The sequence below is a fragment of the Phyllostomus hastatus genome, unplaced genomic scaffold (assembly GCF_019186645.2).
Source record: "Phyllostomus hastatus isolate PE091 unplaced genomic scaffold, TTU_PhHast_1.1 phas_scaffold_21, whole genome shotgun sequence".
Lineage (NCBI taxonomy): Eukaryota > Metazoa > Chordata > Mammalia > Chiroptera > Phyllostomidae > Phyllostomus > Phyllostomus hastatus.
In genome coordinates this window covers 20,539,845-20,564,840 of record NW_025334017.1, presented here as the reverse complement: position 1 = coordinate 20,564,840, position 24,996 = coordinate 20,539,845, and the positions used below count along the sequence as shown (strand labels likewise).

Genomic DNA, 24,996 nt, shown 5'->3' with positions numbered 1-24,996 from the left:
ACTTGCTTACAGAGTACGTTTGGTATTCTCTATCAAAGCCCCTCTAACCTCTTCATTCCTTTCTCAAGTTGAGAAATGACTCAGACCTCAGAACTGTAATCTACACACGCACACACACGCGCACATGCGCATGCACACACTGCCTGTCCCGACCATCCTCCCCTCCCTCCCGCCCACCACCCCACCCCGCCCCGTACAAGATAGTACAGAAACCCTGGGAAACAGGTGGTTCCTTCTTCCTACAAAGTGAAAAATAGGATAGGTGGCTTTTAAAAAGCAAACTGGTGTTTGACTCATAGGAGCGTTTTAACTTAATATGGTCAATTGAGCAACTGCCTCATCTGCTTTCTGAGAGTTCAGCAGAGGGAAGTCAGCAGCAGAGCCCAGACCTGTGAATAGCAATGCAGCGTCGGGTGGAGAGGGACGAGAGCCAGGAGGGAGAGGCCCTGACACGTTCCACCTGGCTCCGTGCGGCTCTGCAGCCCTCTCCCTGGAAGGGGAGGGGTGCAGGACACACAGAGGCAGGGCCAGAAGACTCCACAGCTCTCTACCAGCAAAGGCAATGTTGGTCTTTGAGACACTTCTCCCATCAGTTTGGTTTGGTTGAGTTACGCAGACATTATAAACCCCCATCTTTGTGCTAGGTGCTGGGGATACAGTTCCAGAACCAAGCTTGGCCTGGGGGAACATATAACCTTGTAGAGAAGACAGATTCATAAGATTCATAAAAACATGGGCAGCTAGAGCACTGATCCCAAGACAGTGGTGGGGAGATATCCAGAGAAGCTGATGAGTGCAATATGATATTATTTTATAGCATTCTGTAATTAGGGGATGAACAAGGTATTGACCAGGCTGAGTTGGGGGTGGGCATTTTGGGCAAAGGGTCAGGATAGGCAAAAGCCTGGAAGCAGAGCAGAGTGGGGTGCACAGGTGCCTGGGTAACTGCAGGTGGTGTGTTACGGTTGAATCTTAAAGGACAGGATGGGGATGACAGGGCCACGTAGGGCAGGCTGATGTGCCTTCTATTAAGAAGTTTGGACTTCATTAATGAGTCAATGGGGAACCACAGAAGGGTTTCAGATGTGCCCACCTCCTTCAGGGAACATTCTAAAAGCTTCTGATTCAGCCCAGGCTTCCCTCTCTCTAACCACGACAAAACCCCGAGCCAGCATCTCCAGTCTGCCCCCCTGCTTTGCCTCCCATCCGAATCCCCAGCTCGGTCTCAGGTGTAAATTAATGTTTGCTGTGTGTACACTCATAAGAAGGCATCAGAGAGAATTTTAAGCCAACTACTTTGTCTTTAGGAGGCAAGTGTCTGCCCCTTTGTTATCTGACCCTAGAGTGAGTCTGCCTAAAGGACTGTCAGCTGGTGGGGCAGATGATTTGGGTCAGAGATCGGTCCCTTCTACCTCATCCTTCTTAGGTGTCTGACTCCTCTACTTCTATTAGTCTCCAGAGTTAATTCCAATTGCAAATGAAATAACTATTGATTGAATGTCAATTGGCACTCAGCACGAACTTCTACCTCTTTCTGAGTCTTCTAGTACTACAGAAGCTAAAGAGACAAGAACCACATTCCCCCGATTCCCTTTCAGCTAGCGTTCTGGGTGAGAATTAGGTAACACCAATTCAAGTCAGAAGGGAGGGAGAAGCTATTTCTGCAGGCAAGGTTGTAGAAAGACAGACTTGGTGCTCTACCATCTGTTTACCAGCTTCATAGATGTTTATGGCATCGGCAGTATCCTGATCCCAGTGAGGGAGTCTCATGTGATGGCACTAGACTCCCATTTGTCCAACTGTTCCAACAATTATGTGAGCACAATTTCCTGTATGAAATCTCTTTCTGCTTAAAATACCTAGAGAGCTTTGTTTTCTGCACTGGCCTTTGTATTCCCCTCAGCTCCTCAATATATCTGTCTTAATGCCCCACCCATCCACAGTGGGTTCCTGCTGAGAACTCCAAATACATTGGAACAAAAAAAGAAACACAACTGGGCATGCACAGTCTGCTTCACGAAGCTCACCTAAAGGCCCCTCCAGCCAAGCTTTGTGAGAACTGGGCCACCTCTCCTCCCCTCCCCCGAAACATCTGCAGCCCACCTCCATCCTCTCTACAGAGACGCCCCTGGGCACTGGATAGTTCTCGCTCTCCAGTTCATCTGGAAACTTGTTCTCTTTCCGCACTTTGATACAATGCTTCATTTCCTCCATTCTTACTTAACTTGGCTTAAGTTTCCACTCCCTAAAATACACTGAGAACGGTAAATTACATAAAAGGAAAATTATTGTGCCAGAAATTTGTTTCCTCATCACTCACAGTGCTTGAGCAAATGCTCAGCTCCAGTTGCTGTAGGCGACTCCATTAAGCTTGATGCCAAACGTTAGGGTTGCCATGGAAGACAAAAATAACATTTTAGGAATCCCTCACACCCTTGGTGACTTTAGTTTCTAGGCCATTGTACAAATAGTCTTTCTTGTAGCCAATCATGAAGCTGGAGATCAGTTAATAAGACTGCAGGCTTAATGAACTGAAATGGTATTACTTACAGACCTGATAATTGGGAAGTACTTAGAATATCCATTTTAAAGTTGAAAGTGACCTTAAAGACTGCATTCAATCTCCCAGGTCTACAAAAGGGGAAGAGAAGTCATGCAGTGCAATGGCGGGGCCACCTTCTGACTCCCAGGATACCCATGCTCCCTGACACCACACACATTCTCCACCCTGGGCAAGTCATTTGCTCTCTCTGACATTCAGTTTCCTCTTCTGCAATATGGAGACAATGATTGTACCTGCCTCATAGGATTGTCAGGAAGATTAAATGAATGAATATATGCCAAGTACTTAGAATTGTGCCTGGCACAAAGTAAGAGTCAAATAATCATTTACATTTGTTATTATTATTATTCCCACCCGGTATTGTGTGGAGGACTGTATGGTAGGATCATGGCATCACAAAGAAAGCACTGGACTGGGAGCCAAGAAACCCATATTCTGGTCCCTACTCTGACACCAGCTAGGTGACTCTGGCCACATAATCTTCTTTATCTTTTTTGACTATGGCACTTTGATTTTTAAGATTGGACTGAATGATGTCTCTCAATTCCTTTCCAGCTCCAATGGGCTATTGGTTCTACGTAAAATAAGTTAAATAGAAATGTTCCTGCCCTGGCTGGTGTAGTTCAGTGTATTGAGCACTGGCCTGCAAACCAAAGGGTCACCAGTTTGATTCCCAGTCAGGGCATCATGGAGTTGTGGTTCAGGTCCCCAGTTGGGGGGTGCATGAGATGCAACCACATGTTGATGTTGCTCTCCCTTTCTCCTTCCCTTCTCCTCTCTCTAAAAATAAATAAATAAAATCTTTAATAAAGGAAAAAATGTTCCTTGGCCTTAATAAATGTTTATATCCATATCTGTAATGAGCTAATATTCATAGAGCAATAGGTACCTATCACGATAATACCAAATGTTGCACATATACTAACAACCTATTGTTCCCATTTAACAGGTGGCAATACTGAGACTCAGAGAGTTTAATTTGCTCAAGGTCACACAGTAAATGATGGAGCTAGGATCTGAATCCAGAAATCTGAGTCCAGAACTCATACTTTTCTACATTAATCTACAGGAAACAACAGACTTACAACTATACAGGGTACAACCTGCATGACTTCATATTACATTCATGTTCCCTAGTTTTAACTATAGGGTTCTCTGTGGGCAGTATCCATAAATTCCTAGCATCTGGTACTGTTCAAGAAGGCTTCAAGGGACTTCTGTTCAAGATGGCAGCATAGGTAAACACGGCTCACCTCTTTGCACAACCACATCAAAATTACACTAAGTTATACTGTCTTGGCTGGTGCGGCTCAGTGGAGTGAGCACTGGACTGCGAACCAGAGGGTTGCCAGTTTGATTCCCAGTCAGGGCGCATGCCTGGGTTGTAAGCCAAATCATGACCCCAGTAGCGGGTGCATGAGAGGCAACCACACATTGATGTTTCTCTCCCTCTCTTTCTCCTTCCCTTCCCCTCTCTCTAAAAATAAATACAATTTTTAAAGGAAAAAAAATTACACTAAATGATAGGACAACCATCACTCAGAATTGACAGAAATCGAGTTGAATGGAAGTCTCACAACTATGGAATTAAAGAAACCACATCCATCCAGACTTGGTAGGAGGGGTGGAGACATGGAACAGGCTGGTCCCACATACATGTGTGGTGGATAAAAATTCAGTAAGGATATCTCGGGAGTGAAGAGTCCCAGCCCCACACCAGTCCCTCCAGCCCAGGGTACCAGTGTCAGGAAGATAAGTCCCTATAACTTCTGGCTGCAAAAATCAGTAGGGACTGAGTTGGTAGAAGGAACTTCTGGAGTCAAGCATTTCCACTTAAAGAACCCACATACAAACTTACTTAGATTCACTCCCTCTGAGCTCCAGCACTGGGGCAGCAGCTTGAAAGGCACCAGTGGCATACAGGGAGGAACTGAAGTGTCTGGCATCAAGGTGAGAACTGGGAGACAGCTTTCTCCCAAACAGAAAAGTGGGCAGAGCCACAAAGCTGGCAAAGGGGTGCCCTAGCTGAAATTCCATCAATTTGGCTAACACTGTTTGCCCCGCCCTGAAGATCCCCTAAGGCCCCATCCACCCAGTTTACAGCTATTAACAGTAACTTTTCCACATAAATGGCTGGTCTTGGCTTAAGCTTCACAACTTGCTAAATTCTTTCAAATAAGATAGCTGGCCTCATGAGTCCCCAGCCCCCGGAAACTCTTTCTAAGTGGCCCCAGTCTTGGCACTAGCAGCAGCCAGCCTAGATTCACAGTTTGGCTTTGCCTGAGAATATCCAAGCCCAGCACAAGTAGCAGTCATCTCACATTGTTTTATAGCTCACGCAGGGTGGCCCTAGGTAAAACACAAGTGGGGCTAACCTTGGCCTGCACCACCTAGGAAACCCCAGGGCCTGCACACCCAGTGGACAGCTACAGACCATGATGGAAAACCACTACCCTAGCATTAGCCTCCTAAACAGTGTTTGCATTTGCCCCTCTACAGAGGTCCTGACCATGCACAACTTATCCTCCACAGAGGACAGAGATAGGTGGTCAGTGGTCATAGCCAATCCTTCTAACTGACTGGCCTAGGTAAATCCCTCACACTGACCTGCCAACAGCAACCAATACTCAACTACAAGAGGAGGGTGTACTCAGCCCACACGAAGGCACACCTCGAGTACCCAGCTTGGGAGACAGCGGAAGCTGTGCCACTGGACCCTACAGGACACCTACTACATTAGGCCACACTACCAAGACAGGGAGTCATAGCAGCTCTACCTGATACATAGAAACAAACACGGGGAGGCTACCAAAATGAGGAGACAAAGAATCATGGCCCAAATGAAAGAATAGGTCAAAACTCCAGAAAAAGAACTAAACAAAATGGATATAAGCAATCTATCAGATGCAAAATTTAAAACACTAGTTATAAGGATGCTCAAGAAATTTAGTAAGGACCTCAACAGCATAAAAAAGATCCGGTCAGAAATGAAGGATACACTAATTAAAATAAAGAACAATTCACAGGAAAACAACAATAGAACGAATAAGGCTGAGAATCAAATCAAAGATTTGGAACATAAAGAAGCAAAAAACAACCAGTCAGAACAACAAGAAGAAAAAAGAATTTAAAAAAATGAGGATAGTATAAGCAGCCTCTGGGACAACTTGAAGCACTCCAACATATACATCATAGGGGTACCAGAAGGAGAAGAGAAAGAAAGAATGAAATATTGGAAATCTATTTGAAAAAATAATGAAAGAAAACTTTTCTAATTTGGTGAAGGAAATAGATGTGCAAGTCCAAGAAGCAAAGAGAGTTCCAAACAAGATGGATTCAAAAAGGCCTAATCCAAGACATACCATAATTGAAAGGCCAAAGGTTAAAGATAAAGAATCTTAAAAGCAGCAAGAGAAAGCAGTTAGTTACCTACAGGGGAGTTACCATAAGACTGTCAGCTGATTTTTAAAAGAAACTTTGCAAGCTAGAAGGGACTGGTGAGAAATATTGAAAGCCACAAAAAGCAGGGACCTACAGCCTAGATTGCTCTACCCAGCAAAGCTATCATCGTAGAATAAAAAGGCAGATAAAGAGTTTCCCAGACAAGAAAAAACTAAAGGGGTTCATCATCATCAAACCATTATTATATGAAATGTTAAAAGGACTTATTTAAGAAAAGAAGATCAAAACTATGAACAATAACGTGGCAATAAATACATACCTGTCAACAATTGAAACTAAAAAACAAAGAAAACAAGAACAGAGACAGAATAGTGGATCAGAGAGCATTTTGATGGTTGCCAGATGAGAGAGGGGTGAGGTGAGGGGATTAAGAAGTACAAATAGGTAGTCACAGAATAACCATGGGGACGTAAAGTGCAGCATGGGAAATGGAGAAGCCAAAGAACCTATACACATGAGTCATGGACATGAAGTGTGGGGATTGCCTGAGGAAGGGGGGTGCTGGGTGGAGGGGGGGAAGGGGGTAAAAATTGGGGCAACTATAATTCCATAGTCAATAAAATATAATAAAACATTTTTAAAAGCAAACAAAAAAGAAGTCTTCGGGAAACTTGCCACAAAATAAAATAATTCTTAGCTCTTCATTACACTCCAAAGGTGACCACCTCCACCGACATCCCTCATCTGGACACTAGCATTAGCCTCCTAACCAGTGTTTGCATTTGCCCCTCTACAGAGGCCCTCAATCCAACAGCCAGAGTGATTCTTTAAACACAGGTGAAATCATGTCATTCCTTTGCTCAAAACCCTCCAGTGGCCACCATCTCTCTCAGAAAAAATCCAAATTCCTAAAGTGGCCCCAAAAGCTGTCATGGTACTTCCCCAAGCCACACAACACTGGCATGCTTCCCCCCGCTGTTCTCTCTACCTGGAACATTCTTCCCCTGGACTCAGTGACCTGTCCCCTCACTGCCTTCAGGTGTGTGTAGAAAGCTCACCTTCTCAGGGAGACCTTGGATTTACAATTCCTTTCTCCCAGCACTCCTTGCTCTCTTTCTGCCTTACTTTTCTTCATGGTAATTACCAACTTCTCTCCTATTGTGTATTGTACTTGTTTTTTTATTATTTGTTTCTCATATTATAATATGTCATCCATGAGATAGGAATTTTGCCTGTTTCGTTCTCTGATGTGTTCCCAGCACTCCAGGAGCAGGCGCCTCAGTATTTGTTAGCTGAATGAGTGAAAGATGAATGAATAAGCACTGTCTGCGGTCCTGCCACATGAGAGGACAGCATCAGACTGTGACCCGAAGATTTCTCACAGATCTCCTTTTGTTTGTCAAATGCTAGTCCTGGATAAAAAGACTTAAAGCTAGATGTTCATGTTTTTAAAATTATACAGGAACAGGATCAATCCACTCTTGCATGAGAGAGCCTCTAAGGCTCAAGTTTTAAATTGCTAAAAAATGTATTAAAGTTTGATCCTTTGACATTCTTTGATGACATTTTTTTAACATGCATCACCATTTGAGCAATATTTCTTCTTGTCTTCCCACCTTTTACCTTGATTACTGCCCTTTCTCCATTTTGTATATTCAATACTATCAAGAAAATGGTATAACATGGTAGAGTAGATGACACTAGTGGTTGCCTACTTAAACTCACTCTTCTCCCCAACCCTTCCCTGATCCCTTGCTAAGATTCTAAGCAGCAAGGGGGTGGCCATGAGCTCTGCTAGGGCAGGTTCCACACACCTCTGGAAGTGACCTTTTATTGATGAAGCAAGTCATGGTTACCCCACACCCCAAACTAGGTAGTAGGGGTGGGCATGCAATCCACTTTTGGCCAGTGGAGAGTGAGGGAAAGTCTACTGGTTTTAAGAAAGATTTTGATCTCTGATAAAAGAAGTGAACAAATGGATGAAAGTTTACCCCCTACTCTCTTGTTGCCTTGACATTGACCATGGAAAGATGTGATGGTTGGAGCTGTAGCAGCCATCTTGTGAGTATAAGGTAGAAGTCTAAGGAAGGAAAGTCTATCTCCTAGGACGACACAGTTGAAAGCTGGAAAGAGCCCTGGTCTCAGTTAAAAAGCTGAGATTTTGCCACAAACTGGGAAGCAATAACCTCCAGACTTCTTGTGGAATATTTAAATCTCTCTTAATAAAACCACTGTTAGCTTCAGCCAGGTACACCCTACCTTCCACCAGGAGACTTCACTGCTGCACCAAGCCTACTTCAGAGCAGCTGCTACACAAGAACGTGGTGCATGTATGAATGAATCTGAAGGTACAACTTTGGATATTCTAATAATAAAATTTATTGGGCTGTTTTGCTAATTACACATGTTTTCTAAAATTCTCATGTAATCAATTCTATAGAGGTTCTAAAACCAATATCTGATTTAAGGTTGGAAGAGAAAGAATTGCTACTTTATATTTAAATCAGTAAATACTCAAATAGATAAAAAAAATTAATACTAATAATATTAATAAATGTAATCCTTTTTAAAACTGATTTTTTAAAAGATTTTATTTATTTATTTTTAGAGAGGGAAGGGAGGGAGAAAGAGAGAGAGAGAGAGAAACATCAAAGTGCAGTTGCTGGGGGTCACGGCCTGCAACCCAGGCATATACCCTGACTGGGAATCGAACCTGCGACACTTTGGTTTGCAGCCTGCACTCACTCCACTGAGCTACACCAGCCAGGGCTAAATGTAATCTTTCATGCATTCATTCAGTACACAATATTGGGAGGCTACTATGCCAGATGCTTTAGAATAGAGATAAAAAGTAAACACCTAATCCCTAGTTTTAAGGAGTGGAGTAGGATCTGTTAACAGCATTTTGTCATGTATGTAGTGTTTTTTAATAAGGAAATTTTACATCAACAACCCGAGCAAGAAGCACTTGTCGGATGGTTACTCTGTGCTGGGCTCCGTGCCAAGCCCTGTACCCACGAGATCTCATCCCATCCTCATTCCCAGTCCGTGAGGGGGCACCAGTGTCACCCCCATTTTACAAGTGAGACACACCTGGGGTTCGGGGTGGGTTATGCTACCCACTCACTCTCACACCATGGAATGCCAGAGTTCTGTTAAAAACAAGAGCTACTGTTGTGTTTTTGAAACCATGCTAACAAGCGTGGTAAGGCCCAGGAGCCAGAGTTGACTGGAAGCTCAGTAAGAAAGGAGGCGCCACTGCAGAACAGAGGCCCCGGGTGGAGAAACGACAGTCCAGGACACCATTCTGTCCTTAAAGGAACCAACCCTCTGCCAGCTGAGCATCTCCAAGGGATGTCCCCTTGGATGTCCCCCAGATACTCCAAGTGAACACAGACTCGGATGTCACACCCGGCACCCAGTGTGTATACTTGTTGAGCGAATCAAGTTTCAGCTGCTGTGGGTGTGTGGCAGTTTCATGCTGCAGAGGTGTGCAGACAAGAATCATGTCCACCTCACCCGTGTCTGGGGCTGGCCTCAGCCCAGTGCCTGGCTGGTCGGTGGTTTTGTTCCAGACCTGACTCAGTCTGACCGCTGGCAGGGGCAAGTGTCTACGTGAGAACAAAGGCGGTGGTGAGAGGGGGGAGAGGCCCCACTCAGCACTGGGAGACTTAATTCTGGGTCCCGGGCTGCTGCCAGTGCGTCACTTCATCTTAGACAAGTAACGATGTCTTTGGGCTCTGGTTCCCTTACCTTCCATGGCAGTCTGCAGAAGCCCATGACCCCTTCTCAGAACAAAGGTTTTACATGCCTAGAATAAAATGCAAGACCCTCTAAGATGGCTGTCATAAAAAATTGGAGAATAACAAGGGCTGGTAAAGATATGGAGACACTGGAACCCTCACGCGTTGCTGGTGGGAATGTAAAATGTTGTAGCCGTGGTAGAACAGGTCGGCAGCTCCGCGAAACGTCCAACATGGAATCACAGTCTCTCCCAGCAATGCCATCCTTGTTGTTTATCCCAAAAAACGGGACTCAAACCAATATGCTGATATTCAGAGCAGCATTATTCACAGTAGCCAAATAGGTGGAAATAACCTAAGTGTCCAGCAACAGATAAATGGGTAAACAAGATGTGGTATGTATATGTATTTTATACATTATATATATAATTCAGCCATTAAAAAGTGAAGTTCTAATACATGCTGAAACATGCATGAACCTTGAAAATATTAAGTGAAAAAAGCCAGACACAAAAGAACATCCCACTTACATAAGGCATCTCGAACAGGCAAACCCCTGGAGACGGAAAGTAGAAAAGAGGTTACTGGGGGACAGAGGAAGGGGAGTAATTTCTTAATGTGCAGAGAGTTCCTGGGCGAGATGATGAAAAAGTTCTGAAAATTGTGATGGTGGTTGCACAACAGTGCGAATGTACTAAACTGAATGCCTCTGAATCATACACTTTCACACAGTCAAAGCAGTTAACTTTATGTTATGGATATGTTACCACAATAAAGAAACGAATAAATGAACAAATGCAAAGGATTAAAAGGAAGCCAATTACTTGAACAGTAGTTATCAAGATAGTAAAAGGGAAAAAAACTGCGGAATATATTAACATATACTTTTCAAAATAACACTAAATAACAAGATCGAAGGGTGCGTCTACTAACTAGTGTAATTCTGGAGCAGTGCTGGGTGTGAGTGCTGCTCTGAGTTGCCTTGACAACTCACACATGCGGTGAAGGTGTCTGTGATCTCTGCTGGGACCACTCCCACGCCTGTGGTATGTGGTTTGTAATCATAACAGGAGGAAGTGCTAAATGGCAGGTAGAGGTTAGTGGAAAAAGATATAATGCTTTTCTCGTCCAAATTATGGACCTACTGAATGAAGTCTATGCAAGAGCCCTTTGGGGGCCCCTGGACCCCTCAACTAGACACCTCTAAACTCTCTTCCGATGATAACGGTGGGACCTGGAGAGTGACTCCTGGCCTCCTTATCCGGGATTGGGGATTGTTATAAACTCTGCCACTCAAGGGCTCTGGGAGGGGAAGAGAGACAAGGCAAACAACAGGTGTTTTTATTTTTCCTTCCCCTTTTCCCCTGAAATAATAGGTGTTTTGTAAACTGTGAAACTACAGTGCTTTGTGTCAGGTGTTAACCGGAAACCTAGGAGTCAACAGAGCCCTCTCCCACTCCCCAGCACGGATCCCCCAGGTCTCGATGTTCCTTCTGCACTTTCGCTCTGTGAACCAAAGGAACAAAACACTGGGTAATTTTCATTCAAGAACACCGTGCCCCCAGGGAGTGCGTGATAGGGCGAAGGTGGTCAAAGGTACAAACTTCCAGTTATAAGGTAAATCAGGCCTGGGGATGTAATGTCCAGCATGGTGACTATAGTTAATGATATTGTATTGTATATTTGCAAGTTGCTGAGGGTAGATCTTAAAAGTTCTCATAAAAAAAGTTGTTAACCTTGGATTGAGCGTGGGCTGGGAACCAAAGTGTCCCAGGTTCGATTCCCAGCCAGGGTACATGCCTGGGTTGCAGGCCAGAACCCCCAGCAACCGCACATTGATGTTTCTCTCTCTCTCTCTCTCTCTCTCTCTCTCTCTCCCTTCCCTCTCTAAAAATAAATAAATAAAATCTTAAAAAAAATCTTAAAAAAAAATTTGTCTTATTAAAAAAAGTTGTTAACTTTGTATGATGATGGATGTTAACTAAATTATTGTGGTGATGATTTTGCAACACATACATATATCAAATCATGCTGTACACCAAAAATTAATACAATGTTATATATCATTTACATTAGTTTTTTAAAGAAAGAATACCACGTTCCCTGTTAAAACATAATGCTATGAAGTATAATGTATACCAATAGATTTGAAAACACAGATAAAACAAGTAATTTTAAAAAAATATTTTTAAAGATTTTATTTATTTAGCGAGAGGAGAAGGGAAGGAGAAAGAGAGGGAAACACTGATGTGTGATTGCCTCTAGTGTACCCTGCACTGGGGGCCGTGGCCAGCAACCCAGGCATGTGACCTGACTGGGAATCGAACCAGCAACCATTTGGTTCACAGGCCAGTGCTCAATCCACTAAGCCACACCAGCCAGGACACAACACACATAATTTTTAAGGAAAATATCAATTATTAAAATAGATTAAAAAAGAAACAGAAAACTGAAATAGGTGAATGACTCTTAAAGAAATTGACTTAGTTGTCCCATTATCCTGGTTACAGAGGCGTCCAGCCCAGATGGTTATGAGTTTTACTAGCTCTTGAGGACTTCTCTCCCTGGTGCTTCATGGATTCTGTCCCTAAAGCCCACACTACTTGAAGCTATGGAATTCGTACTAAACCCTAAATCATCACAGTTAGGGACCCTGAGGCAAATGTGACCCTCGCATGACCCTGCAGTATCGTTGGCACCCAGAACGATGCCTTGCACACTATAGATATTAATATCAGACCAGTATGTGTTGAATGAATAAATAAATGACAAAACTGAGGCAAATAATGAAACAAACAATAGTGTATTAGAAAACAATTTGGGTGTAGAAAAACAGCTAGGTAAAATTAATGGTTTTCCTATTCCTCTTCATTCTGGATAAAGTTTAAGTATGGAAGAGGGGTGTGGAGGAGCCTGCTTCCTTCAGTGGACGAAACAGGCACACAGGACAGTCACAGGGACACTGGCCTCTGGGCACATAAGGATAGATGGGACCTCTAGGGGGTGGGGATTCATTCCTGGGCACCCCACCAAGCGCCCCCAATTTAAGAATTCTCCACCTTTCACTGGGCCTAACATGGCATTTGGAACACGGGGATTCTCAGTGCATGTTTATTCAGTGAATGGATCGAGTAGACTGGAACAAGCTCAAGTGTCAGGGCTGGGAATGAAGAGCTAAGGATGACCACTTAGTGAGTTTTATAATGTCTAGCCACTGGGGCGTCCACCTGAAACTAATATAATCTTGTAAGCCAACTATAATTGAAAAATAAAAAATGATTTTTTAAAAAAGCAGCCTCTTGCAGTCTTTGCCAGGTCTGAGCCCTCTGGGCAGGATTCGTCTGCAGTGGACTTCGTGGTCCCACCTCCCGGGGCTCCTCACGGCCAGTGCCCGTGCCGCACGCACTCCCTGGCGCCTTCTCTCCGAAGGGCCCTCCTGGCTCTCAGCCTGATCCTCCTGTGCTTCTGTTCATCTTGTCCCCTCACCAGCTCCCAGCCCCGTCCCCTGCATCAGCTCTTCATACAGCTGGCCGTCCATCTTCCTCTTGGAAGTACTTACTCATTGGCTGGCTGTGGACTAATGATAGCTCCTCCCTCCCCCCATGCCCTGTCCTCTGAGCAGCCAAAATATAGACATCGACTTCCTTTCATTGTTCCCTATAAATCAGCCTCCTCCGGATATACTGAAAGAAGGATTTTTTCTGAGCTAATGGTTCTAATTCTTGGCTTTTGAAGAATCTTACTTGGCTTTGGCTTCATATCCTGGCTAAACCACTTGAGTTCCCCTCTGCAGCCTTCGGTTGCTGGCAGTCCGACCTACTGCGTTCGTCCAACCTGCTTGAAGGCCTCAGAACTACACGATGGTAAGTTAACATGTATCACATGGCAGAGGGCTTTGAATGTGCTTCCCCAGCATGTCAGTAACAGTTACATCACCCTTAAATGGCAATGTAAAGGGCATCAGAGAGTGAAAAGACACAGTTTAGAACATGTCAGAGGAGACATATTGTCCTCCACAATCTGGGAGAGTAAAAAGCAAAGCAACTTGTTACGGACTGAATTGCATGCCCTGAAGTGCATGCATTGAAGTCCTAACTCCTACTACCTCCGGATGTGACTGCACTTGGAGATGGAGGTCTTCGAAGGGGTAAAGTGAGATAAAATGAATGCCTGTGGGTGGACCCTAATCCAATGGGGCCAGTGTTCTTCTAAGAGGGAACATGGATGCAGACAGGCTAGAGAGGGGACCGTGTGAGGACCCAGGGAGGTGGTCATCTGCAAGCCAAGGGGAGAAGAAACCAACCCTGCCGACGCCTTGACCTTGGACTTCCAGCCTCCAGAACTGTGAGGAAATAAAGTTCTGTTGTGTAAGCCACCAGCCTGTGATGGCGTTATGGCAGCACTGTGATGGCGTTAGTGTATAGCACACTAACACACAACTCAAGTTTCTATAACATTTTCCCCCCAAAAAACATGAAACATTTATAGTTGATCGCTCAGGCAACTCGAACTAGCTTCTCTCGTATTTTCAGTATCTAATAGCCTTATACATCTAGACATAAATTTTTAAAAGTACAGATGATTGTTCTTTATAATCATTTCCAAAGAATATAAAATATTCTTTTAACACTTTATGTGGGGACTTGGAGAAAGATTATAGAAACTATTTTATCAAAATTGCAAATGATTCTAACTTGTTAAGTAAAGGAGAAAAAAAGATATTAATCAAGAATGATTAGCCTAAATGAAGATGATAAATTTTAGTACAAAAAAGTATTCCACTTAAGTTTTAAAACATCTGCTATATGATAGCTATTCGGCCATGCATAATACAGGTTTAGTAATTTCCCTTGACTGCAAGCTCTACATGAATTAACCAAAAGCCAATGCAATTTACCTGCAATCATTCTTCCGTTCATTTAATTAACGTCACCAGAAGTGAAACCCAGGGACTCGACAAATTATATATTGCCAATCACTTAAAATTTCTCAGTTTCTCCCTTGGTTAGAAAAATGTTATTTCAGAGCCTCCTACGGCAGATTTTTTCTTGGAGAACGAATATTTAGTTAGTTGTTTTGTTGTTGTTGTTTTTTAATAGGGGAAAAGTCTTTATCTTCTGGTTCATGTCCTAATTTTGCAGGCACCTCCACACAGAATTCTGGAATGCAAGTGTTTGCAGATTAGAGAGTTAGTAAGCCCTCTGCACCCAGGGCCTTCAGTATCCCTGATGCCTCAGGAGCCAGTTCTTTGTGTCCCCCACCCCCGTCACTAATCTGGTGGCTACAGAGTTTCCTACAGAAGAAAAATCTGTCTCCTTGAAAGCACAGGTGTTTTGGGCTGCATTCCATCTTTAATGTCTTAATAACAAGCCTAACTCTTCCCTAGCAGACTCCAGAGAGCCCTGCCTCTTCTGTTTCATTTTGTTTTTTCTAAGCTAAACAGCCTCAGGTCTTTACCTGTCCTGGATTTGGAAACCTTCACCAGCCCAGTGGCTCCTCACTAGAGACTTTCCTTCCTCTTTGTCCGTTTGCTAGTTCCTTTACTCCTTCTCTAGGTATCTTCTGAGTGCCTGTGGCGTGCCCGGCGCATTCGAAAGCACGGGCAATGCAGCACAGGCAATGCAACACAGGCAATGGAGCAGAGGATCCCCATGCAGGCTGATGAGTGCTGGGCTGGGACATGGCGCCTGCTGTGGGAAGGCACTGTTGGGGATTAAATTCCAGCCTAGAAGGTCAGGGATGCTTCCCTCCGTGGGGACCTGAAGATGAGTCCAACTCAGCTGGATGCTACCAGAGCAGCTAGGGTTGTAGCAAAGGGTTTAGGCAGAGGATTTGCAAGTTGGTTTCTGGAGTCCCACTTGTGCTCCTCAATAGGTAAACAACCTTGAGCAAAACACTGAACCTGTCTAAGCCTCAGTTTCTTCATGTGTAAAATGAGGATAATACTACCACACAGAGTAGTGTGAAGTGCCTAGCATAGGGCCTGACATGATCGGCTCCAGAAGGGTAAGGGTGCATGCTTCCCCTCTCCCCATCCCCACGAGCACCAGCCATCAAAGAAGAGAACAGTAGCTATGTCACCCACTGGGGAATGCCCCCCACCACCTCCATCTCCACACACACATGCTGCAGGTGCCAAACACACAGGCAAGCTGAGGATAGAATATCCTGGAACTAAAGAAGGAAATGAGGGAAGGAGGGAGGGAGAGATTTGAGGGTGTTAAAGATAAGCTGAAGCATATTAAAAATTAAAGAGTTTATCCCTGGGTGGCATAGCTCAGTGGATTGAGTGCAGGCTGCGAACCAAAGTGTCACAGGTTCGATTCCCAGTCAGGGCACATGCCTGGGTTGCAGGCCATAACCCCCAGCAACACCACATTGATGTTTCCCTCTCTCTCTTTCTCCCTCCCTTCCCTCTCTAAAAATAAATAAATAAAAATCTTTAAAAAAAACCTTAAAAATAATTAAAAAGTTTATCTGAGCAAAAATCTATTCAAATTGGGCAGTATCCCATCTAGTCAATAGGAAGGAGCTCAAAGGAGATGCACAAAAGGAAAGACTGTTATACGTAGAAGGGAGCAGTAACGAGGAAGTCCTACCAGACAAAAAAGCTGGTTGGTTATGGCATGGGGCAGGGAGGTGATCTAAGTGGTGCTGACCGGGGGATTCCTGGTTGACTGGTCTAAGATTCCCTTGCTTGGACAGCTGAAACTGTAATTAAGTCTCTGCTCGGTGACATGAACTTAGCATAAGCAACTCCATTTTGGGGCCTGTTGTCTATGAAGAGTTATGGAAAAGCAAAGGGATACACAGTTTAATAGAGAAGGAAAAAGGAGAGAGGCAGGGAGAAAGAATCTGCAGGAGGGAGCAAAACCCAGTTATATAGTCATTAGCTAGGAAAGCTTTTAACTTTGTGGCTTATTGGAAGTCGGATACTGTGCTTTTTTGGGTTCTCCCAGTATTCATCACGAGATAGGAATGAGGAATTCACTTCATACAGTTTATAAAAAACGAACAATAACAGAGGCACTGACTTATACATAAAACAGCACACTCATGAAGAGATGTGTTTCCTGGGGAACAGAAGCCAGGGCTCCGCGGCCGTCATGACAGTCATCAGCTCCGATGGCAGAGGCACACGCCGGGCGCTCAGCTCCTTAGCTGTGCATTGTTAAACCCTGTGCTGTAAGAGGCTGGCTCCCCGCACAGGCTGGAGGCCCTTCTCTGCCGAATCCTCCTGGGTAGAAAAATGCTGCCAGCTTATTTTCAAAGCTTCAGAAGGCGTGGGCCCAGGCTACAGCTAGTTTATACTCTCCAGCTGCAATTTCCCTGCAGATGTTACTCACCCTGCGTCGTCTTTCTGGCCCGTGCCCCACAGCATCTCTTCTCAAAGGCTCTTCCTCCTGCCCATCCACAGCCCACCTTCTCACTTCTCTTCTGCAACAGTTCTAAAACTGAGGTCTCTGGAGGTGTAACATCTCATGCTCCAACCTACTGAATCAGGCACTCTGGGCATAGGGACCTGGAATCTGTATTCTACTAAACCTTCCAGGAGTTTCAGACGCATTGTGAAATTTGAGAACCAACCCTCGACTGCCTGACCTACAGCCCAGCCCCTGCCTAATCCTACTGGCCCACCCTCCCTGTCCTGATTCCAGTGTCCCCACCTATTCCCCTGGTGTTCCTAGGGCACCACCCCCACTTCCCTGCCTGATTCTACTATCCCATCACCCTCTACCTCAAAACTTCTCCCTCCTTGGCCTCCAGGGCATGGTTCCACCTTGGGTCTCCCACCCAGAGAGAGTGAAAGAAAGCCAGCCCACCATAGGAACCAGAGAAGGGGCATCTGAAAGGCAGAGGAATTGAAGATCGCCATCACGTCCTAGGTAAGGACTGAGGGATCACCAACTCCAACCATCTCCTTTAATAGAGCAATAAACCGAGGCCTGGAAAAGAAAGGAGACATGCACAAAGTCACTTGCTAATTAAAAGTCAAATCAAGACTGGGACCAACCAGATGAATCTGTAACAGGGTGGGTCTGGCCAGACTGCTGGGGAGCAGAGGAGGGGAGCCCAGAAGCAGTGCCAGAGCCAGCAGCCCCCGCCCACCCCACCCCCCCACACACAGAAGGGCAGCCTGGGATTGAAACTGGAGCTGGAGTCTGATAGGCTTCCATACCCCAGATCAACTGCAAACAAAGCCCACGTGGCTACATAAACCAGCGTGCGTTGCCCCAGCAGCTGAGCAGTTTATGACACAGGCGTCACAGAGACTGCGTGGGCCAAGAGGGTCAAACACACACGTAGTGAGATGAGGCTAAAGACTTTCCCCGCTTCTGGAAAATGGTGGCCAGAAGAGGGGCAAAGACACTGTATGGGTTACGAACGTGGTGGGCATTAGCCCGCATTGGTTGAGAAGCCAGATGCTCCAACACGCATGGGTTTCTGGGCTGGGCCTTTAAAAACAGAATACCTGGGGAAACATGTGCTCTTTCTGCCTTCCCTCACCAGCCCAGTCAGTCACAGGGGGCCCGAGTGCCCGGGCCGGTGGGCCCTGGAGGCCGCCCGGTCTGGGAGCATTCCCAGTACTACTCCCTGAGCAAAACGTGGAAGCAGCGCTGGCGCTGCACAGGCCCGCCCGGCCAGGCACACAGATGAGCTGGTGAGCCAACGGCCAGAGGACAGGAGCAGCGTGCAACAAGTGGGACTCCAGCCAGCACACAGACTCCAGAGGACGCCGGGAGCCAAACTGTGACACGGAACCTGCCCAGCAGCCTGAATGAGCATGCTACAGCCACCTGCATTCCCCAGAGGATGGTACCTTTAAATGGGGGAGAAGAGGCTCCAGGTGCCCCCTTAGACTGGCCTGGCCTGGCACAGTGTGGCAGGGTTATTTGTCTTTGGGTGTTTTAAGGGGAGCAGGGCTCTGAGGCAGAAACTGCCATTATTCTAAGACTGTATAGCCTTTAAATAAACGACCTCTTTCCTTTTTCACCAAACCTCTGACTCTGGAGTTTGCCTGTTGGCAGCGAGCAGTAGAATCCCACTGGCTGTTCTGTAACAAATCATGCAAATTAATCATTCACTCACTTGTTCAACACACACTGAGTTTTTGCTGTGGGCAGGACCAAAGACTGGCCTCGAGGTCTGGGGACCACAGTATAACCTCCAAATTCAGGGCAAAACCTCCAAACACAAATGAACATTTCATGGTCTGCTCACGACTCCTGAGCCAGGAGCAGTCAAAGTCTGAAGTCAGTAGGCTCTAGTGTGAGGTCCCTTTTTTCTTGGCTCAGAGGCACATCTGCCCCTAACACTTGCATTCTTTCCCCTTTCCCAAACTGGGGGTGGGGGTGAGGGTGGGGGGGAGGGCGGTGGAGGAGGGTGGAATGGGGGTAGAGCCTTTTCTTTCTAGGTTTTCTGGACCTTGAGAAAGAAGATACTTATGATGAGGGGCTTCTGATGGCTAAGTGGGCTCAAATTTATAAAACAGAGCCTAGCAGTCATTTCTACACAGCGGGCTGTCATGCAAACCACACTTAAGGGAGAAGCTGGTATTGAGCTGTGTCTGCCTCCTGCACTGAACTGTCTGCTGTCTGAGACAGCCCTCATAAAGGTTTCCTAGAACCCTGTATCAAATAGGATGGAGGCTTTCTCTGTCCAATCAGAGCTATGCAGCTATGTCCCCCCCCACCCCCCGACCCTGCACCCAGTCCATGAGCATCTTTATCAATCAGAATAGCTCCATTCTGACCAATCGGGACAGTGCCTTTTGGACCAATCAACCTTTGAGGATTTGGAGTACTCATTTGCATGAGGATAGACCAATCAGGGATCAGGGGCAGGGACTTCTGTCTATGTAAGTCAGCTCCCCTCTGGCTCAGAGAATGCATTTTCTTTTTCCAAAGACTACATTTCTCCAGCAGGAGCTGAAAGAGCAAAGATGAAACACTGAAGACTGGTACAGGAGCAGAGCAGAGTAGACTGGTGCTAGGGCAGAATGGAATAGACAAGAGCAGGGGGTGCAGACCAGAGAAAAGCAGGGGCCACCTCAACCCAGGGCCACCTCACAGCCATGCTGTTCCACAGCTGCACTGCTTCATAATTGAGCCTTAGTACTACTGAGCTATTCTGCAGCTGTCCTGTTCTCACAGCTGTATCACAATTGAGCTGTTTGCACTGAATCAAGTTTCTTCACTGCATTCCAAATTGGGGGTTCCTGCTGGTGTTGAATTGGCAGCGGTTACCATCAGTTGACAGTTGGCAGAAGACTTGACAACTTTGCCAAACCGCTTAATCTCTCTGAGCCTCAGCTTCCTAGCTGAAAATGGGATAAACCAAGAACCACCTTGCAGAGTTTGTCTCCTTCGCATGGACTAGTAAGCTAGCATGTCCCTCCTCACATCAGGGCTCAGTAAAGGAGAGAACCCTCCACAGGTGCTGTGAGAAATCACACACTTGGTCCCTCTGTCTTCAAGGGTTTGCAGTGTAGTGGTGAAAATGAGGCGAGTACAGAAATGACTAGAATAGGAATCCCTCTTGGGTCCATGCCACTACTCCCCCTCAGAATGTAAGGCAGGCACAGCTGACACTTTAGTAGAGGACCCACGCTGTGTGGGGCTGGTGCTGGGAGGGTCCTGCCTGGCAGGGAGAGGAAGTGTCACCAGGCTATCATGCAAAAGACCCTAACTTTTCTCAATACCTAAACTATGACATGAACTATGCCTCCTTACAGGCTGAAAGGGATTCCCCACTGCAAAATGAGGAGGGCCGAGGGCAGACCAAGGTGGTGATGGGGTGACGGGTGCAGAAAAAGCTGTGTGGAAAAGCGCCGAGTGCAACAGAAGAATAAGCATGCACGCGAGACAGGATTGAACCACTCCACACCACAGCCTATAAATACAGAAGGTTCCTTCCCAATGGGGAGAAGGTGCTGTTAGAGCATGCACTCGCCCTTCCCTGTTCCCTGATCAAAGAATAAAGTTTCTGGCCCGCTTTATAGAACTCAGCCTTGTTCTGTTGGCGGCACTGGGCAGGAGGACCTTGTTTTGGGTCCCTGGCCCAAAAGGACTGGTTACAGAAGGAGGTGGCCTTTGACCTGGCCTTGGCTGATAATAGGCCTTGACCATGGATAAGTATTCCAGGTGGAAGGAAGAGGGCACTGGGAAAGCTCAGGGAAGAGGGCAAAGTGGCTTCAGGGCAAATAAGACTGGTGGCCTCAACAGGTCAATCCTTTGTGAGCTAGAAACTCTGATGACTTCCTCCCTCCCTTAGGGTGCTGACAAATGTCAATTAGGGGATTGTTTGAAAATTCATTTTCTAGCAGCCAGTGCTTGAAACAGTTCATCATTATCAATCTGTTGGCAAAATCGTCCATTGGCAACGGAGAGCAGGACATTCTTGCACTTAATTCTGGAGGCCAGGCAACTCCTTTGGTCACACCACTAATTTGGGAGGTTTCCCCTCCTTGTACTAAAAAACACTCTCTGTTTTTACTCATAATTTGATGCCAGGATTAGTGAGAGACGTGTGCAAAAATGGAAATACGGGCCTCATCAAGTACTGTGACTTCCAAGGAACTGAACTTGGGGCTATAAACAGTGAGTTCTCAGATTGTCTTCATTAGCTTTATTTTTAAGTTGTAAATTAACTGTTACAAAGAAATTTCACTAATTCTGTGGCCTCCGGATTAACCGCCACCCCCAACAGCTCTGGGCTTTTCCTAGCAGCGGGGATTCAGCTCCCATCATCCCCTGAGTGCACCATGAAGCCAGCCTCCTTTAAAAATCTCCAACTCCTGCTTCTTGAATCTACTGTCATTTTGTCACAAAGTACTGTCTTACAACACAAACATGAATCCTGTGTGGGTGCTTTTGATCAGAAGGGGACTCTGTTATAGGGAAAGGAAAATATCTCAAGGTTGGTTAGTAGAAATCAAATGAGCTAGGCTGGTAAATTTAGAACGTGCATGTCAACAAGACCATGGGGGAGTCAAGAATACAGTGGGAGTTTGGGCAAGGAGGGTTAAGGTTTCAAAAAGGCTGATATGCTCTCCCTGGTTGCCCTGGCAACAGGTCCACTACCCCTCCCCATATGGCAGTGTTATAATAAAGAGAAAAATGTGCACAATAAAGCAGGCAGTAATTAATGGGATGGGGGAGCAGCATGGTTACCAGTGAGCTCCCCCTGGAGGGGGCTGAGGGAGGAGTTTGGGAGGGGGCCTATGCCACTGAGAAAGGATCGGGGATGTGTGCAGAGGGGAAGAGACTGAAGACTTCCCAGAGCTTACGCTCTGGATAGAGCACACCCTGCTGCTCCAACTCCAGTGCCAGCGTGGTTGCCTAGAAAGAACCTGGGCTGGAGAAAGTGCTCGTGCGTTCTCCCGGTGGCCTGGGAGTGTAGGATCTCTCTGGCCTTGGCCAGAGCCCAGGAAGGCTGAAGCTGTCCAGAAGGCGCAGTGGGCGGGAAGGGAATGAGCAGTGACCAACACTGTTGCCTGTTCGAAGTCAGCCAGGGGCTCCCAGCCCTGCAGAATGAAGCCCAAACTCTTCATGGGAACCCCGAGGTCCTAAGTGATCCGGTGCCTGCCACCTCCAGGCTGGTCTCCGGCTCAGACCGCCTGCCTTAGAGACCCGGCGGGCGCCCTACAGGCAAGACCAGGCCCTGCCTCCACGCTCCACGCTCGGTCCTCGCTCCTCTCCTGCCTCCTCGAGGCTCCACCTTGCCGCCGTCTTCACCAGGAACTCTCCCCTACACCAGCCATTTCAAAGTGGGCCGGGGGTCCCTGAGACCCCTTCAGAGGGTCCATGAAGTCAGAATTATTTTCATAATAGTGCTAATTTGCCTTTTTTTACTCTCATTCTCTAATGAGTGCATACAGTACCCAAATTTTAATGATGTGGTTTTAGATTTCATGTTGCAACTAACCTTTAGGAAACTATACCATTGGTCAAGTTTTAGTGTCTATCAAACAAGAATACCCATAATTACATGAAAAAATATTACAATGCTCCTCTTCCTTCTGACTACGCATCTGTGTGGGGCCGTGTTTTCTTCATGGAGTCCAACCAAAGCAGCACCTCCCGCCCCACGGGACGGCTGAGGAGCGAGAACCCAGCCGGCCTCCGTGCCGCCAGACGCTCAGCACGCACGCAGCAGCGAAGAACAGTGCTGTTCTTCTCATTAACTTTCAAGTTTAGAAAATACCGTTTTTTTAGAAGAGTGTCTTATTTCTGTTATAAAATGTGTTATGGGTTTATTCTTGTTATTTTTAAGCCCATTAATTAATACTTTTAAAATTTCTGTGTCTGTTTCTGACCCAGTAACTCTTGATCGATCTGACCCTAAGCCACCTCAGCGAAAGCCCTTGGGGACCCTCGGTAATCCTTCAGTGTAACAAGCTCTGAGACCGAAAGTCCGAGAACCACGGCTCACACCGAGCCTACGGCAGGCAGGGCGGACAGACACTTCACCTGCCCGTCCTGCTGTGCACAGGCTGGACCAAGTTAACGATTTTTAAAAACGCCTGTCTCCCCCACTACATGGGCGCTTGCTGGGGGCGGCTGCTGTCCTCAAAGCCCCCGTGTCTGGCACACGCAGAAACTGCAGGTAAAAGAGTGAAGCAAGAGACCAGCCCCCGCGGCCCTGGGTCCCAGGCTGCCGCCCGAGCAGCCTGCGGTCATTCACAGCAGAGGCAGAGGAATGCGCTACATTTTTTTAATTGACTCAAGTTGTTACTGGGACTCGGACCTGAATTAAGAAATCATTGATAAACTTTCTAAAAACATCGGAAAATTCAAACAAAAGTAATCTAAGAAACAACTCTGTTTCTACCCTGTTAAACTTTCAGAGACACCTTTGCAATGAAGTGACTAGTGAAATGTTTTATGCCGCCGGACATCACAAGTACAGGCCCAGGAGAAGTGCCCCGTGGCCGGAGAGATGCTCTGAGCACAGAGAACAAGAGGCCGAGAACAGCGAACACCCAGGAAACACAAGATACCATATTCTAAAAATGAACAGAAGGTTGTTCAAACTCCGGGCAGCAACTACAGAGAGCACGGCTTCCCTGCCTCCACTCCCTGTCGAAGACAGACCGAAAGCAGATTGCTCTTGAGCGTCGAGGCCAATGTTGCGGTGTCTGCCTTCCAGTTCCAGGATTGTCACTCACTCTGCCATGTTCGTAAGTCAAGCAGCCCTCCAGCACATCGGGGAGTGGCCATTTGCCACTGCCTGGGGTGGGACATGTGCCATGTTCCACCCTACTCTCTGTCCCTGGAACATTCTCTGGCAAAATAAGAACCAGGAGGCAATACTGGATGTGGGGTTCATGCCTTTGGCAAAACAGCTGCTATCTCTTACCTCAGAAGACAGGGGCTTCCACTTCGGAGCCTGAGCTTAGGGCCAAGGAGGGCAGTGAGTGCTGCCCACTGGGGGAGGTCCAGGAGCGGTGTGTGTGTATGTGCATGCACATGCAACAAAGAGAGATTGACTGATTGACTGATTCATTCATTCATTCATTCTGAGCCAAGAGAAGGAATGTGCTTTTCTGGCTAAGCATATGATTGCTCATCCTGAAAGCAGCCCCATCAGAAACCCAACTATGCAATTGCTGCTGTTTATCTGGAAATCAAGCATTTCCAGTTCTCTCGGTATATTTATACATGTTTATCATCTTGAAATTTGTTTTAAAAAACCCTTTAATCAGCATACTGAAAATTCCCCAGTCCTTTTCGCAGCTGAGGAGTCTCAGGTTTACATCAGCACGGAAACGGGGATGCTCAGGAGACTGAAGACACGGAAGGGCCAGGAACACGGGGTCATTGTTTAGCTTAACATCAGTAAAGATCGGGCTTCTTAAAACAGGGCTCTTTGGGTCCCTTTGGTCTCTGTCACTTTGCATGCTGGGGCTACCAGGCCACTGGGCAGTTCGTTTTCTTAGTGGCCTTTGTAGACTCTAGAGACCGGCCAACAACGTGCAAATGTAACACAGTTTCAGAAAATGACTCCACAGAATGAGAGTCGTGGTAAAGCTATCATCCGCTGCATAGCTACAGTTTACAGATATTACCTCATTTCTCCTCACAAAAATATTCCAAGGATGGCATTAACATTCCCATTTTACGGATGAGCAAACTGAACCTCAAAGAGATCACACTGCCTAAGTGTACACATCTGGTCGGTAGCATCGCCAGGACTCGCTCCCTTCCAATGGCCGACCTTCCTATTCCCCCCACATGCTAGGCTTACCAGAGTCCACATTTGCAACCTGGACAATGTATCTATACT

At 46.3% G+C, this 24,996-nt stretch overlaps 1 protein-coding gene across 3 annotated transcripts in view; it reads right to left on the bottom strand.

Moving 5' to 3' along the window:
• MATN2 (matrilin 2) overlaps positions 1-24,996 on the bottom strand; it is a 125,139-nt gene that overhangs the window by 86,669 nt on the left and 13,474 nt on the right. The gene's annotated exons all lie outside the window — the stretch shown is intronic.